This window comes from Trachypithecus francoisi, unplaced genomic scaffold (assembly GCF_009764315.1).
Source record: "Trachypithecus francoisi isolate TF-2019V2 unplaced genomic scaffold, Tfra_2.0 Contig01474, whole genome shotgun sequence".
In the NCBI taxonomy this organism is placed as follows: Eukaryota; Metazoa; Chordata; class Mammalia; order Primates; family Cercopithecidae; genus Trachypithecus; species Trachypithecus francoisi.
Window position 1 is genome coordinate 23,286,278 of NW_022681435.1, and position 13,656 is coordinate 23,299,933.

A 13,656-nucleotide genomic window follows, 5' to 3' on the forward strand; every position below is an offset into this window, starting at 1 on the left:
CATCTTTTGACAAGTAACCCATCAAAGCCTCATTGTGTCTTTGACATTTCTAAGAAAATCACATTGCAGTTACCCGCATCTTTCACAAGGTACCAGAGAGCAGAAAGTGTGATCTATCGGGCATCTCATATGGCAGCAAATAGCAAAATCTTTTGTGCATGAAAGAAACTCAATAAATTTTTTGTTAAGTTGAATTAAACTCCAAATTACCCAAGCTAAAGGAAGTAAATGAATCTAAATAGTTTCTGACAGAACTCAGACTGCACGAACTTCGAGTTTTCTTTAGTTTCCTCATCAACAGATTTATCTTTGTTATGATGTTTTGCTTAGGAAAGGACTGAACTTTTTTTTTTTTTTTTTTTTTTTCAGACGGAGTCTCATTCTGTGGCCCAGGCTGGAGTGCAATGGCGCAATGTCGGCTCGCTGCAACCTCCGCCTCCCAGGTTCAAGCGATTCTCGTGCCTCAGCCTCCCGAGTAGCTGGGATTACAGGCAACTGCTACCATGCCCAGCTAATTTTTGTATTTTTAATAGAGATGGGGTTTCCCCATGTTGGCCAGGCTGTTTTGGAACTGCTGACCTCAGATGGTCCACCTGCCTCAGCCTCCCAAAGTGCTGGGATTACAGGCCTGAGCCCCACACCCAGCCAGGACTGAATATGATTTTCAGACCTGGTCTGCACCTCTCTGAGCCTCATTCCCTTCATCTGTAGTGTGGAGGTAACAGTCATCCTCACATCAGCGCTGAATGCTGTCTTTCTGCAGCTCAGGCGTCGGTGGATACCCAGGTATTGAGGTCTCCCTCATTCACCCAGGGGTTGATCACAGTTGTTTCCAAACAAGTTGTACTTCAGAGGAATTCTGCGCTGGCTGTTGAGACGTTACTTCTGTTCACTCTGTTGCAATATATATTCACAACCTAGCCAGTGGGGCTTCCCACTTGTTATTGGTCAGCTCAGCTGCCATAACAAAATACCACAGACTGGGTGGCTTAAAAACAGATGTTATTCCAGCTCCAGAGTCTGGAAATCCAAGATGAAGGTGCTGGCAGACTTGGCGTTGGGCGAGGGCTTGCTTCTTGGTTCATGAACGGCACCTTCTTTCTGTGTGTCGGGTGGTGGAGGGAGAGAAAGAGGAAGGGGAGGAGCCTGAGCTCTGGCCTCTTTTTCTTACAAAGACACTAATTTCATTATGAGGCCACCCTCACGGATTCAATCTAAGCTGAACTATCTTCCAAAGACCCCATGTCCAAATACCATTCCATGGGGGTTGTGGCTTTGACATAGGAATTTTGTGGGGACAGCCATGCAGTCCTTAATGGAGGGTTAGATTAAGACATGGGGGGCGGGGGGGAAGGAATGAATACTCAGCTTCCAATCCAGCCAACAGAATTCCCTGCGGGGGCTGGTGAAACGGGTGCCAGCCTCCCCAGGAGCTGGGCCGGCAAGAATGGAGTGAGGGACAGGAGAGCCTTAGCCAGGCCCCAGGAGGTGGGAAGGAGCTGGGCCGGCAGGAATAGAGTGAGGGACAGGAGAGCCTTAGCCAGGTCTGCGGGATGGGTGGGGGTTGTGTATGTGCTAGACTGTGTGCTACGTTTGATGCTCCTGTAACAAGGCGATTAAATGTGACATCTTAACAACCAGCCCCAGGAAGCAGCCTGAGAGGATGGGAGGGTTGACGGGAAGCCCAGAGTGTACACAGTGGGAATGTGCATGGGAGCCATGGCAGACCTCAGAGGGAGCCAGGAAAGGCTCTGAAGATGGAACAGCCCTCTTGCAGGATGGGGTCAGAAGCCAGCTCTGAGGGAGGGAGACAGGCCCTAGAGGGGCTCAGAGGCAGGGCGAGTGGGAACCTGGCAGGCTTGGCCCTGGCTTTGGTGACCTCCCATTTCTGACCCAGACCTGCCTCTCTGGTGCTCCTAATGCCACGTTCTTCCTGTAGGAGGCTTCCTTTCTCTGGAGTTTGTCCTCAAAGGTGGAAAAACTGTTTCTACAGAGAAAGTTCACTGTTGTGGGTTGAAGTATGTCCCGGAAGAGAGAACTCAAAGTCCTGACCACCCAGTACCTGGGAAAGTGACTGTGCTTGGAAATAGCCTTTGCTGGTGTAATCAGGCGGAGACGAGGTCCTTGGGGGACTCCAGTGGGTGGCTGTGTCCTGTAAGCAGAGGGGACACTCAGAGGGAAGATGCCACGTGGAGACGGAGGCAGAGGTGAGGGTCGTACATCCCGGAGCTGAGGGACGCTGGGGGCAGCAGAAGCTGGGAGAGGAACGGAGGTACCCTCCCCCAGAGCCCCTGGCAGGAGCACAGCCCTGGCCACACCTGGATTTCACACTCCTGGCCTCCAGACTGAGAGGCTACATTTCTGTTGTGAAGCCTCCCAGATGGTGACTTTCTGTTACAGTGGGGCCAGGCAACAAGAGCCAATCCCTCCAGGGGGAAAAACGGGCCTCCGCACGTTCACTCTACAAAGCCTTTAAAGTGGAAGTCAAGCAACTCGGCCACAAAAGACACGAGGTGTGGGAGGAAGGCGAGCAGAGGAGATTCAGGAGGACCACAGGGCAAGGCCACGGGAGCCATTGTGGGGAGTGAGGTCAGGGGTCAGAAGTCAGGGTCTCTGCTTGTTCCCATCCATGGCCCCAACCATCCAAACCTCCTCTCTGAAGCTGTGCCCAGAACAGCCCAGGGCAACACCCAGCCTCCTCTTCCCACCTGTAGGCTCCTAGCACCCTCCAGGTTCACAAATCCCGGGGAAAAGTATCAGGCCACCCCGCAGGAGAGACCCACCCCCTGCTGCCTGTGCCTGGTTCTTCCTTCCCCAGCTAAGAACCCAAAACCACCCTGAGCAGGTGTCATCTGCTGCTTCCTTCCCAGAAGACCTCGGCCTGAGTCTTGTCATTTAGTGCCTTGCAAATGTGCGCTACACTCCTGACATACACCTGGCACTGGGCCTTGGGGGCCCAGGAGCTGGTCACAGAGACGTTTGGGCCAGCGGTCATGTTAAGGCCAGTTGCAAACGGTGGCAACAATAGCAGTTTGTGGGGACCTGGAAAACTCAGAGGGTGACCCACGAGCCCTGCCCCGAAGTCAGGAAGACCCTGAAGGTGTCTTTCGAGGTGTCCTGGGGGAGATGCCAGGTGGAGAGGGGCAGGAGGGGCATTGAAGGTGTGCCAGGTGGAAGCACCAGCCAGCAAAGTCTCGGAAGCATGATGTGCTGAGGAACCATGGGGATTTTTGGAGCACAAAATGTGTGACAAAGAGAGACTGAACATCAGAGAACATCAGAGACCAAACAGGAGTTTGGAGACATCAGCTGGGGCCAAGCTCTTTTGGAGCAGGCTCCTGCCAAGGAGCTTCAGGGCTGCCCTGGAGGAAGGAGAGGTTTGAGACCAAGGAGGGCACTAATCAGAGAACGTGGGCTGGTGGGCATGTGGACGGCTCTGGGGAGAGCAGAGAAGTGGGGCGGGGGAGATTCCAGCAGAGAAAGCTCTAGGGAAACCCATAGTCATTAGTGAGACCCAGGGGTGCTTCTCTTGTTCCCTGCACTGTTTTAGGAGCCTGGTGCATGAGCCGTGAAGTCCTCAAGGCGAGCAGCCTTCAGAGGAGCTCATGGATTCTCCATGCTGCGCAGGGTAGTGACTCCCTGAGGGTGTCAGCTACACTGTGAGCTCCTCAAGGACAGGCATGGGACCGTCGCTTAGGTACTTCAAGCACTTAGAAGAGTGCCTGGCACGCAGGAGGCCCTCGGTAAATATTTGCTGGATTTGTTGCAAGAAAGGGCGAGAGTACGACGTGGGCAGCAGGCAGTCTGGCTGCATACCAGACTCCGTATCAAAAAAAAAAGGTTAGGAGACTGAGCTCCTCCTATTGGTCTCTCCCGGCCATATATTTATGTCTCTTCTTGGATAAAGCATTTCATATTTCTGCGACTTCGTTTCTGCATAGCTCAAGTGAAATGGGATTAGGTGATTATTTGACAGTTAGCAAATATCATAAGCCTTGAGGACACACTAATATTTTCAAGTGTGTTTTGTAATCAGGAATTATGGGAGAATGACTTAGTATTTAAAGTTTTTGGCTAAATTGTACAAGATAAATGAAACTCAGTAGTTTTTACTGACGCGCACTCGCTTTTTGGCTTTGTGCTGTAGTATCTATTAAAGTATCCAATACTAATTGAAAGATGCCAGCATGGTGTTCAGTTATTTTGGATATCTTTATTATTACTGTTTCTGGGATTGAACATTTATATGTAACTGTTCTTATGGCAACCAAAAACAAAAATTTCAGAAATTCATCTCGGTTAGGAAAATAAATTTGCTTCTCTATTTGCAGAAGGATGTGCGCCATAGTTATTAAAATAAATGCAAATTAACATACAGCCTCATTGAGCATGGATTATATGATATAACCAGTACTTTTAGCTTTTTTTTTTTTTTTTTGAGATGGGATCTTGCTCTTTCTCCCAGGCAGGAGTGCAGTGATGTGATCTCAGCTCACTGCAACCTCCACCTCCTGGGCTTAAGTGATTCTCTTGCCTCAGCCTCCTGAGTAGCTGGGACTACAGGCATGTGCTACCATGCCTGGCTAATTTTTGTATTTTTTTTTTTTTTTTTAGTAGAGATGGGGTTTCCTCATGTTGTCCAGGTTGGTCTCGAACTCCTGACTTCAAGTGATCCACTCGCCTTGGCTTCCCAAAATGCTGGGATTACAGGCATGAGTCACTGCACCCGGCTGTTTTTAACTTGATGGTATCATAATGTGTGATCAGGTTTATATGGAGAAAAGCAGTCTACACTACTCCAGTTTTTTTTTAATGTTAAATTTCTCTATGACACTACATCCTAGGTCTGACACTTCAGTTCACCAAGGAGCCATGTCTCCCAGGCAGAATGGAGATCCATCTTTCCTGGCCCTGCCTCTCTGCCTTCTCTGAGTCAGTGTTCTAGTTGTCCCCAGGAATGATCTCCCTGACCATCCAGGGCTCAAGCTCTGAATCTAGGAATTGTCCCCCATGTACCTAAGCTGTTGACACATCCTGTCACTCTGTCCCCCAAACTTCCTTGTTCTCTGCATGTCCGTTCTTCACCTCGCCCAAGCTGCCCTGAGGCTCCCCAGGCTGCAGTGGCTGTTTCAATCCACACCATGGAGAGATGGATTCTGTAGCCCTGCGTTGGTCACGCCACATCCCTCACTTGAAGTCCTGCAGTGTTTCCCATGTGATATGGTTTGGCTGTGTCCCCACCCAAATCTCACCTTGAATGTTAAAATCCCCATGTGTCAAGGCCAGGACGAGGTGGAGAGAATTGAATCACAGGCGGTTCCCCCATACTGTTCTCATGATAGTGAGTAAGTCTCATGAGATCTGATGGTTTTAGAAAGGGCAGTTCCCAAGCACAAGCTCTCTTGCCTGCTGCCATGTAAGACTTGCCTTTGCTTCTCCTTTGTGTTCTGCCATGACTGTGAGGCCTCCCCAGCCATCTGTAACTGTGAGTTCATGAGTCCATTAAAGCTCTTTCCTTTATAAATTACCCAGTCTTGGGTATGTTTTTATTAGCAGCGTGAGAACAGACTAATATACCATGGCCTTTAGAATAAAATCCACCCACCTTCCCCTGCTTGGCTGTGCCCCTCAGAGCCCCCTCTAATACATCGTCTGTGTCTCATGTTTGCTTCCCGTGTTTCTGCCTCCCCTGTTTCTGCTGAGCTGTTTTCTCTTCTCCACAAGCCCCCCAACATCAGCCCATTTTTCTAGTCATTTGGGCCTCCACTTAGAAATCCCTTCCTCCTTCGAGGGGCACAGAGTTTCTCTTTTGTAAGACAAAGCGGGTTCTGGGGGTGGAAGGAGGTGATGGCTGCAGGAAGATGTGAAATTGCTAATGCCACTGAGCTGTGCACCTAAACATGCTTATGATGATTGATTTTATAGTATGTGTATGTTACCACAATTTAAAAAAAAAATCCTCTCCTAGTGAGACCTATCCTGGCCTCCTATTTGGAAGCAGCCATCTCATCAGTGTCTCACATCACTGTGTCGTCTCTGCACTGCACTGACAATATGACCTGGCACCTTCCTGCATATTTACTGGCTATGCTCCACACTCTCAGTCTCTTGCATTATTAGCATGTGAGCTCCACACAGGCAGGGGCCTCGCCCTTCCTGCTGACTTCTGCGTTGTCAATCCCTCTGGCAGGCAGGCCTGCAGTAGGGCTTCAGTGCAGCACCCGAGTGATGGTCAGGCCCCACGTGACCCAGTCTGGCTCGAGAAGCGCAGTTTATCAGCTAAAAGGAATGCAAATGACTGTAAACTACTCTGATTACTCTCTGAGAGCACGGGAGAGAGGGAAGCATCTCTCTAATGCCCACAGACTGCACTAACCACCCTCTCCCTCCAGCTCTGCTGCTCTCATTAACACAGAGGATGGCGTCTCCCCAAAATGCTCTCCTCTTATGTTTAATTAAATCCTTTTCATTATTTTCTTTGCAGGAAATGGAAGACCAAAGTCAAAATAGTTGAGTAACACACAGCACTTACTATGTTGTAAGTGTTTTAGAGACTTCCACGATTTCATCCTCACAAGATGATGCTCAGGGACGTGGGGCCAGGTCCACAGCCCGAGAAGGTGAGTGTCCACTTGGATACATGGAACCAGGTCCACAGCATGAGAGGGTGAGCGTCTACTCAGGGACACGAGGCCAGGTCCACAGCGTGAGAGGATGGACATCCACTCAGGGACACAGGGCCAGGTCCATAGCCCAAGAGGGTGAACGCCCACTCAAGGACACAGAACCAGGTCCACAGCCCGAGAGGGTGAGTGTCCACTCAGGCACACGGGGCCAGGTCCACAGCCCGAGAGGGTGAGTGTCCACTCAGGGACATGGGGTCTTCCTCACATACATTTACTTTTCAAAATTACCAGAAATCTTGGCTGGGTGTGGTGACTCATGCCTGTAATTCCAACACTTTGGGAGGTGGAGGCAGGCAGATCACTTGAGGTCAGGAGTTTGAAACCAGCCTGGGCATCATGGCGAAACCCCTGTCTCTACTAAAAATATACAAAAATTAGCCAGGCTTGGTGACAGGCACCTGCAGAACCAGCTATTTGGGAGGCCGAAGCAGGAGAATCACTTGAACCCAGGAGGCAGAGGTTGCAGTGAGCTGAGATTGTGCCACTGCACTCCAGCCAACAGAGGACAACAGAGGGAGACATTGTCTCATTAAAATAAATAAATAAATAAAGAGCAGACATCCCTTTTGCCCCTCCCCCACAATGGCATTAAACTGAGTGCCACCCACATGAGGCCATCAACTCCGAGCCCAGGATATCTGGTCAGGTGAAGCTGTCTGCATCTTCTGGGGTGTGGCTCTAGGTTTGGTGGTGGGATGGTGGAGGGAGCTACAGAGTAAGTATAAGTGGACTGCCATGGAGAGGAGGAGAGAGGAAAGCCATGGGCAACTCTGTGGTCCAGACAAGGACCCAGTGGCCATGCCCCTAACTCTGTGTCTGTCTGTGATATGGTTTGGCTGTGTCCCCACCCAAATCTCATCTTGCATTGTAATTCCCAGAATTCCCACATGTCACTGGAGAAACCCAGTGGGAGGTGACTAAATGATGGAGGTGGATCATTCATGTGCTGCTCTTGTGATAGTGAATGAGTCTCAGAAGATCTCATGGTTTTAAAAACAGGAGTTTCCCTGCACAAGCTCCCTTCTCTTGTCTGCTGCCATGTGAAACGTGCCTTTCATCTTCTGCCATGATTGTGAGGCCTCCCCAGCCATGTAAAACTGTAAGTCCAGTAAACCTTTTTCATCTGTAAATTGCCCAGTCTTGGGTATGTCTTTATCAGCAGTGTGAAAATGGGCTAATACACAGTAAATTGGTACCAGTAGACTGGGGACTGGGGTGCTGCTGAAGATACCCGAAAATGTGGAAGTGACTTTGGAACTGGGTAACAGGCAGAGGTTGGAACAGTTTGGAGGGCTCAAAAAAAGAGAAAAATGTGGGGAAGTTTGGAATTCCCTAGAAACTTGTTGCATGGCTTTGACCAAAATGCTAATGATACGGACAATGAAATCCAGGCTGAGATGGTCTCAGATGGAGATGAGAAACTTATTGGGAACTGAAGCAAAGGTGATTCTTGTTTTGTTTTAGCAAAGAGACTGGTGGCATTTTGCCTCTGCCTCAGAGATTTGTGGAACTTTGAACTTGAGAGAGGTGATTTAGGGTATCTGGTGGAAGAAATTTCTAAGCAGCAAAGCATTCAAGAGGTGACTTGGGTGCTGTTAAAGGCATCCATTTTTATAAGAGAAGTGGAGCACAAAGGTTTTGAAAATTTGCAGTCTGACAATGCAACAGAAAAGAAAATTCCATTTTCTGAGGAGAAATTTAAGCTGGCTGCAGAAATTTGCATAAGTAATGAGGAGCCAAATGTTAATCCCCAAGACAATAGGGAAAATGTCTCCAGGGCATGTCAGAGGTCTTCACAGCAGCCCCTCCCATCACAGGCCCAGAGGTTTAGGAGGAAACAATGATTGTACGGGCCAGGTCTAGGGTACCTCTGCTGTGTGCAGTTTAGGGACTTGGTTCCCTGTGTTCCAGCTGCTCCAGCTGTGACTAAAAGGGGCCAAGGTACAGCTCCAGCTGTTGCTTCAGAAGGTGAAAGCCCAAGCCTTGGCAGCTTCCATGTGGTGGTGAGCCTGTGGGTGCACAGACGTCAAGAATTGAGGTTTGGGAACCTCTGCTAGATTTCAGAAGATGTATGGAAATACCTGGATGCCCAGGCAGAAGTTTGCTGCAGGGATGGGGACCTCATGGAGAATCTCTCCTAGGGCAGTGCGGAAGGGGAATGTGGTTTTGGAGCCCCCACCCAGAATTCCTACTGGGGCACCACCTAGTGGAGCTGTGAGAAGAGGGCCACCATCCTCCAGACCCCAGAATGGTAGATCCACTGACAGCTTACACCATGTGCCTGGAAAAGTCATAGACAGTCAATGCCAGCCCTTGAAAGCAGCCAGGAGGGAGGCTGTACCCTGCGAAGCCACAGGGGCGGAGCTGCCCAAGACCATGGGAACCTACCTCTTGCATCAGAATGATGTGGATGTGAGGCATGGAGTCAAAGCAGATCATTTTAGAGCTTTAAGATTTGACTGCCCCACTGGACTTTAGACTTGTGTGGGGCCTGTAGCCCCTTTGTTTTGGCCAATTACTCCCATTTGGAATGGCTGTATTTACCCAGTGCCTGTACCCCCTTTGTATCTAGGAAGTAAGTAACTTGCTTTTGATTTTACAGGCTTATGGGCAGAAGGCACTTGCCTGGACTTGCCTTGTCTCAAATGAGACTTTGGACTATGGACTTTTGAGTTAATGATGAAATGAGTTAAGACTTTGGGGACTGTTGGGAAGGTATGATTTGTTTTGAAATGTGAGGACATGAGATTTGGGGGGAGCCAGGGATGGAATGATATGGTTTGGCTGTGTCCTCACCCAAATCTCCTCTTGAATTGCAACTTCCACACTTCCCACAAGTTGTGGGAGGAACCCAGTGGGAGATGACTGAATTATGGGGGCAGGTCTTTCTTGCACTGTTCTTGTGATAGTGAATGAGTCTCATGATATCTGACAGCTTTAAAAATGGGAATTTCCCTGCACAAGCTCCCTTCTCTTCTCTGCCACCATATGAGATGTGTCTTTCACCTTTCGCCATGATTGTGCGGTCTCCCCAGCCATGCAGAACTGTAAGTCCAATATACCTCTTTCTTTTATAAATTGCCCAGTCTTGGGTATGTCTTTATCAGCAGTGTGAAAACGGACTAATACACTCTGGAAAGGCCTTGGGGTGACGCCCCCAGGTGGCTCCACATTTTCTAGGGCTTTCTTGTGGGAGAGATATGCGGTCCTCCTGCATGTTTGTCTTGGTGGCCCTTGGCTCAGTTTTAGCATTTTTTTTGGCAATGCAAGGCCTTGGCATTTAGACTTCTGCTTTGTTTGTTTGGTTTCAGTTGTTTAGTAACCCAAACCTGATATCTTATCTAGCTATTGAGTTTGAACCCAGAATTGGGAGGGAACGTCAGCATCCTGGCAACAAGCTTTCTCCCAGCTTCACTTTGCATTTGGTGGCTTCTGCCTCAGGTACATTCCAATGTCCATTGGTGGGAGGAAAAGCCCTGGCTGCCCACCAGCTGAGCCTCTCCGGAAAGAATGGCTTTCGAGGAAAGAAAGCCTGATGGGAGGTGCATGGGGTCAGCATGAGGATCTGACTTCTCCTGACCTCCATCCGTGGTCCTGATAAATCCTCAGTTCCGTCAGGCGTGGTGGCTCATGCCTATAATCCCAGTGCTTTGGGAGGCTGAGGTGGGCGAATCATGAGATCAGGAGATCGAGACCACCCTGGTGAATACAGTGAAACCCCATCTCTACTAAAAATACAAAAAAATTAGCTGGGCATGGTGGTGGGTGCCCTATAGTCCCAGCTACTTGGGAGGCTGAGGCAGGAGAATAGCATGAACCTGGGGTGCAGAGGTTGCAGTCAGCCGAGATCGCACCACTGCACTCCAGCCTGCGAGACAGAGCGAGACTCCGTCTCAAAAAAAAAAAAAAAAAATCCCTACTTCCTGGCTGGTAGTACCTTGGCCTGGGGGTAGAGAATCCTTCGTCTCCTGGCCTCAGAAGGTCAGATAACCAGGATCACATCTTCTGCTCACCAATCCATACCCATTTCTTCTCTGCATCACAGGAGGGGTGGCCACTTCCAGAGCAATCCTCTCTTTCCTGATTGGGCCTCACTCTCAACATTTTGAGTTCTATGGTCCCCTAGTTCTGTAGCCTCACATTACACAAGTGCCAGCTCCACACACAGATAATATAGCTGGATGTTTAATTGTAAAATGTCAAGGATAGCCAATGGCTGCCCCTTCTTTGCCTCCAGGCAGCCAATGTCATGTCTGAATGGCTGTTGGTAAGAATATTCCTCTCCTGACCACATTATTTATTGGTTGCAAGTCCCAAGAAGAAAACCCACATTAACAAGGATGCAGGCAGTAAGAGGAAGCCACTGTATTGCATTGCTAGAAGGTTCTGAAGGATGCACTGAATTTGGCAGCTCCCGTGATGAGACGGGGCCACCATCCCTCTCTGCACCTGTCCTGCTTCCTCAGAGTGTATTCCAGGTTTGGCAGGGTTCTCTCATGGCCCACCGCTGCCTGCAGCCCTGGGTGCCTCACTCATACTCAGTCTTCAAATAAAACCCTGGGGCTTCCCTCAGAGGGGATCAGCCCAGGCTGTGTGGCTGTCACCTAACCAAGAATGACAGTATGAGAAGGGACGGAGCTAGCCTGGTCACGACAGGAGTTCTGTGAGCCCTCCCGGCGTGGGGGCAGCTTTCTTGGAAGGTCGGACTCACAGTCACACATGGACACTCAGGTGAAAGTGATTTTTGTTGCTGCCTGTGCAGAGGTGCTGTATATCACGACACGCAGGGGCCCGTGTGAGGGCCGGGCAGCCTGGGCTCAGCCTCTGCAACTTGCTGGCTGTGTTTTCCTCAGTGTCTCCCTGGTAAATAGTGATGGTCACCGTTCTGCCCATATCCCAGGCATTGTCCTGAGGATGAAATGAGAGTCTGTGTGAGATTCGTCAGAAGTGCCTGCCACGGAGTGAAGACTAAATAAGCATTTGCTATGTATCTATGTATTTTCTATTTTTAAAGAAAGTAAACATTATTAGTTTCACAAGCCCAGAGGAATCACAACTAGGCTAACAAATTATAGCTGAACAGAGGCCAGAGATGAAGGGTTCCATTATTTATAAACATGAAGAGTAAAAGCAGCAATGACTTCTCATGACCTAGTGGGTAATTACATGAGCACCGGAGGGCATTTAAAAAGCTTATTCTCTAAAGTATTTTGAGCATTCTCTTTGAAACATGAATACAATGCACAGGATTCAGAACTGGTGACATCTGAAAAGATGCGAGTTTCAAGGGAAAGAGGAAAGTGGATGCTGTTAGTTCCTGACAGCTGGGGCTTGTCCTCTCGGTCAGAGCTGCCCGGCAACACAGAGAGGGAACCCACTTCGCCTGGGCCGGGCCGTAGATGGGACCTGGTGATGTCAACTGCCAATAGCATGGGAGAGAGCGTGCAGGAACTGGAGAGAGAGCGCACAGGTTTTCCTCCCTTTTCCTGTGCAGACCTGCTCCAGGGACATACAACATCGAGTGCCATTCAGACAAGGTCCACCCCCTGGATGAAAAAAGAGCTACAGTTTGAAAACCTAGTGGGAAATCTAACAGACTCATCCCTGCTTTCCCAAGTATGTTCTGGGCCTGTTGTACCTGCAGATACCTCTGCCGTCCTGCAGGTGGGGCCTGAGTGCTGAGCATTCCCATGGGATGGGGAGACGTGACTGCTGCTCCCGCAGTGGTAATGCCACTGGAGGCAACTAAGAGTGACACACAGTTAGTTCCTCAGCTCATTCGCTTCAGGTCCTGAAACAGTCACCAGGTGACTCTTCTGCAAATTGGAGCAGCTTTATAAGCAGAGGAGGGAAGAAGCTTGTTAACACCCAGGACGGAGGCCCAGTCACCTCCTTGTCCCTGCTGAGCCTGGGCATCAGTGCTGGCTCTGCCCACTTCCTGTCCAGACTCCTGGGCTGTTTGGAGAAAACTGGGCAGGAGGTGGGAGAGGTCTTTGGCATAAGAGTGTTTGGTAACCGAATAGCCTACTCATAAATGATTAGCCATTAGCCATAACTGCCTTTCAAATGTTATGTTACTCAAGCACTGCCTACTTATGGCTAAAAGTTAGAAAATGAAGAAAAACATTTTTAAACATAAAAGGCTCCAAATTATACCACTGAGAAACAATTATCTGAGCATGGTATGAACTTTTTCACTCTTTTATGTATAAAACTATGATCATGCTATAATTTTTTTTGTAATTTGCTTTTCCACTTAGCACAATATCGTAAGTGGGTGTGTGAATGGGTGTCAATGTTCATGATAAAAGTAACTGTGTTCTCTTTTTGGACTGGCTGATTGGTTTCCATCCATCTTGCTGTGGAGCCCACTTCTAATATGTGAGTTTAGAACTGGAAAGTCCCAGGTCTCTCATATTGCTGGTCTCTCCTTCCTTTTTCTGGTTTCATGATGTTCTGAATGTATGTTAGACAGCGCTGGTTCCCAGAACCACGCCTGGAAAACCAAACAGAAGACAGACCTCTGTGTGCAGGCCCAGTCTCCGCTGTCCACGGGGAGAAAGAGTTCTCAGAACAGGAGGCATTACACACAGAGGTCCTCAGTGGGATGGGAATCAGACCTGCTGGTGTGTGTCTGGGAAGAGCTTGGAAAGACATCAGGGGTTTACAGATCCGAGATGGTCTTAGGAGGGAAGCGCAGGCTGGTGTCGGGCTCTGCTGCCAGCTCCCCTTTTGATTTGTCACTTTCTCTTGGGTGAGTCACTGTTCTCTTTAAGGCCAATTTTCCTCGTCTCTAAAGTAAAATAGAATGTCGTGAGTATTAAATAAGAATTTGCATGTGAAAGCACAATAAAAATTTGAAGAACCTAATAGAATTATGGCATTTGTGTTAAATCATCATCATCATCACATCAAGTCTAGAGCTACCTGTAATCCCAGCACTTTGGGAGGCCGAGATAGGCGGATCACC

At 49.1% G+C, this 13,656-nt stretch overlaps 1 long non-coding RNA gene across 1 annotated transcript; it reads left to right on the top strand.

The window, feature by feature from the left end:
- The first annotated feature begins 536 nt into the window (after positions 1-536).
- On the top strand, positions 537-7,731 carry LOC117062586. Its single transcript, XR_004428442.1, has 3 exons — positions 537-3,743; positions 6,485-6,620; positions 7,565-7,731. It is a non-coding gene; the product is annotated as an uncharacterized LOC117062586 (long non-coding RNA).
- Positions 7,732-13,656: the final 5,925 nt, after the last annotated feature.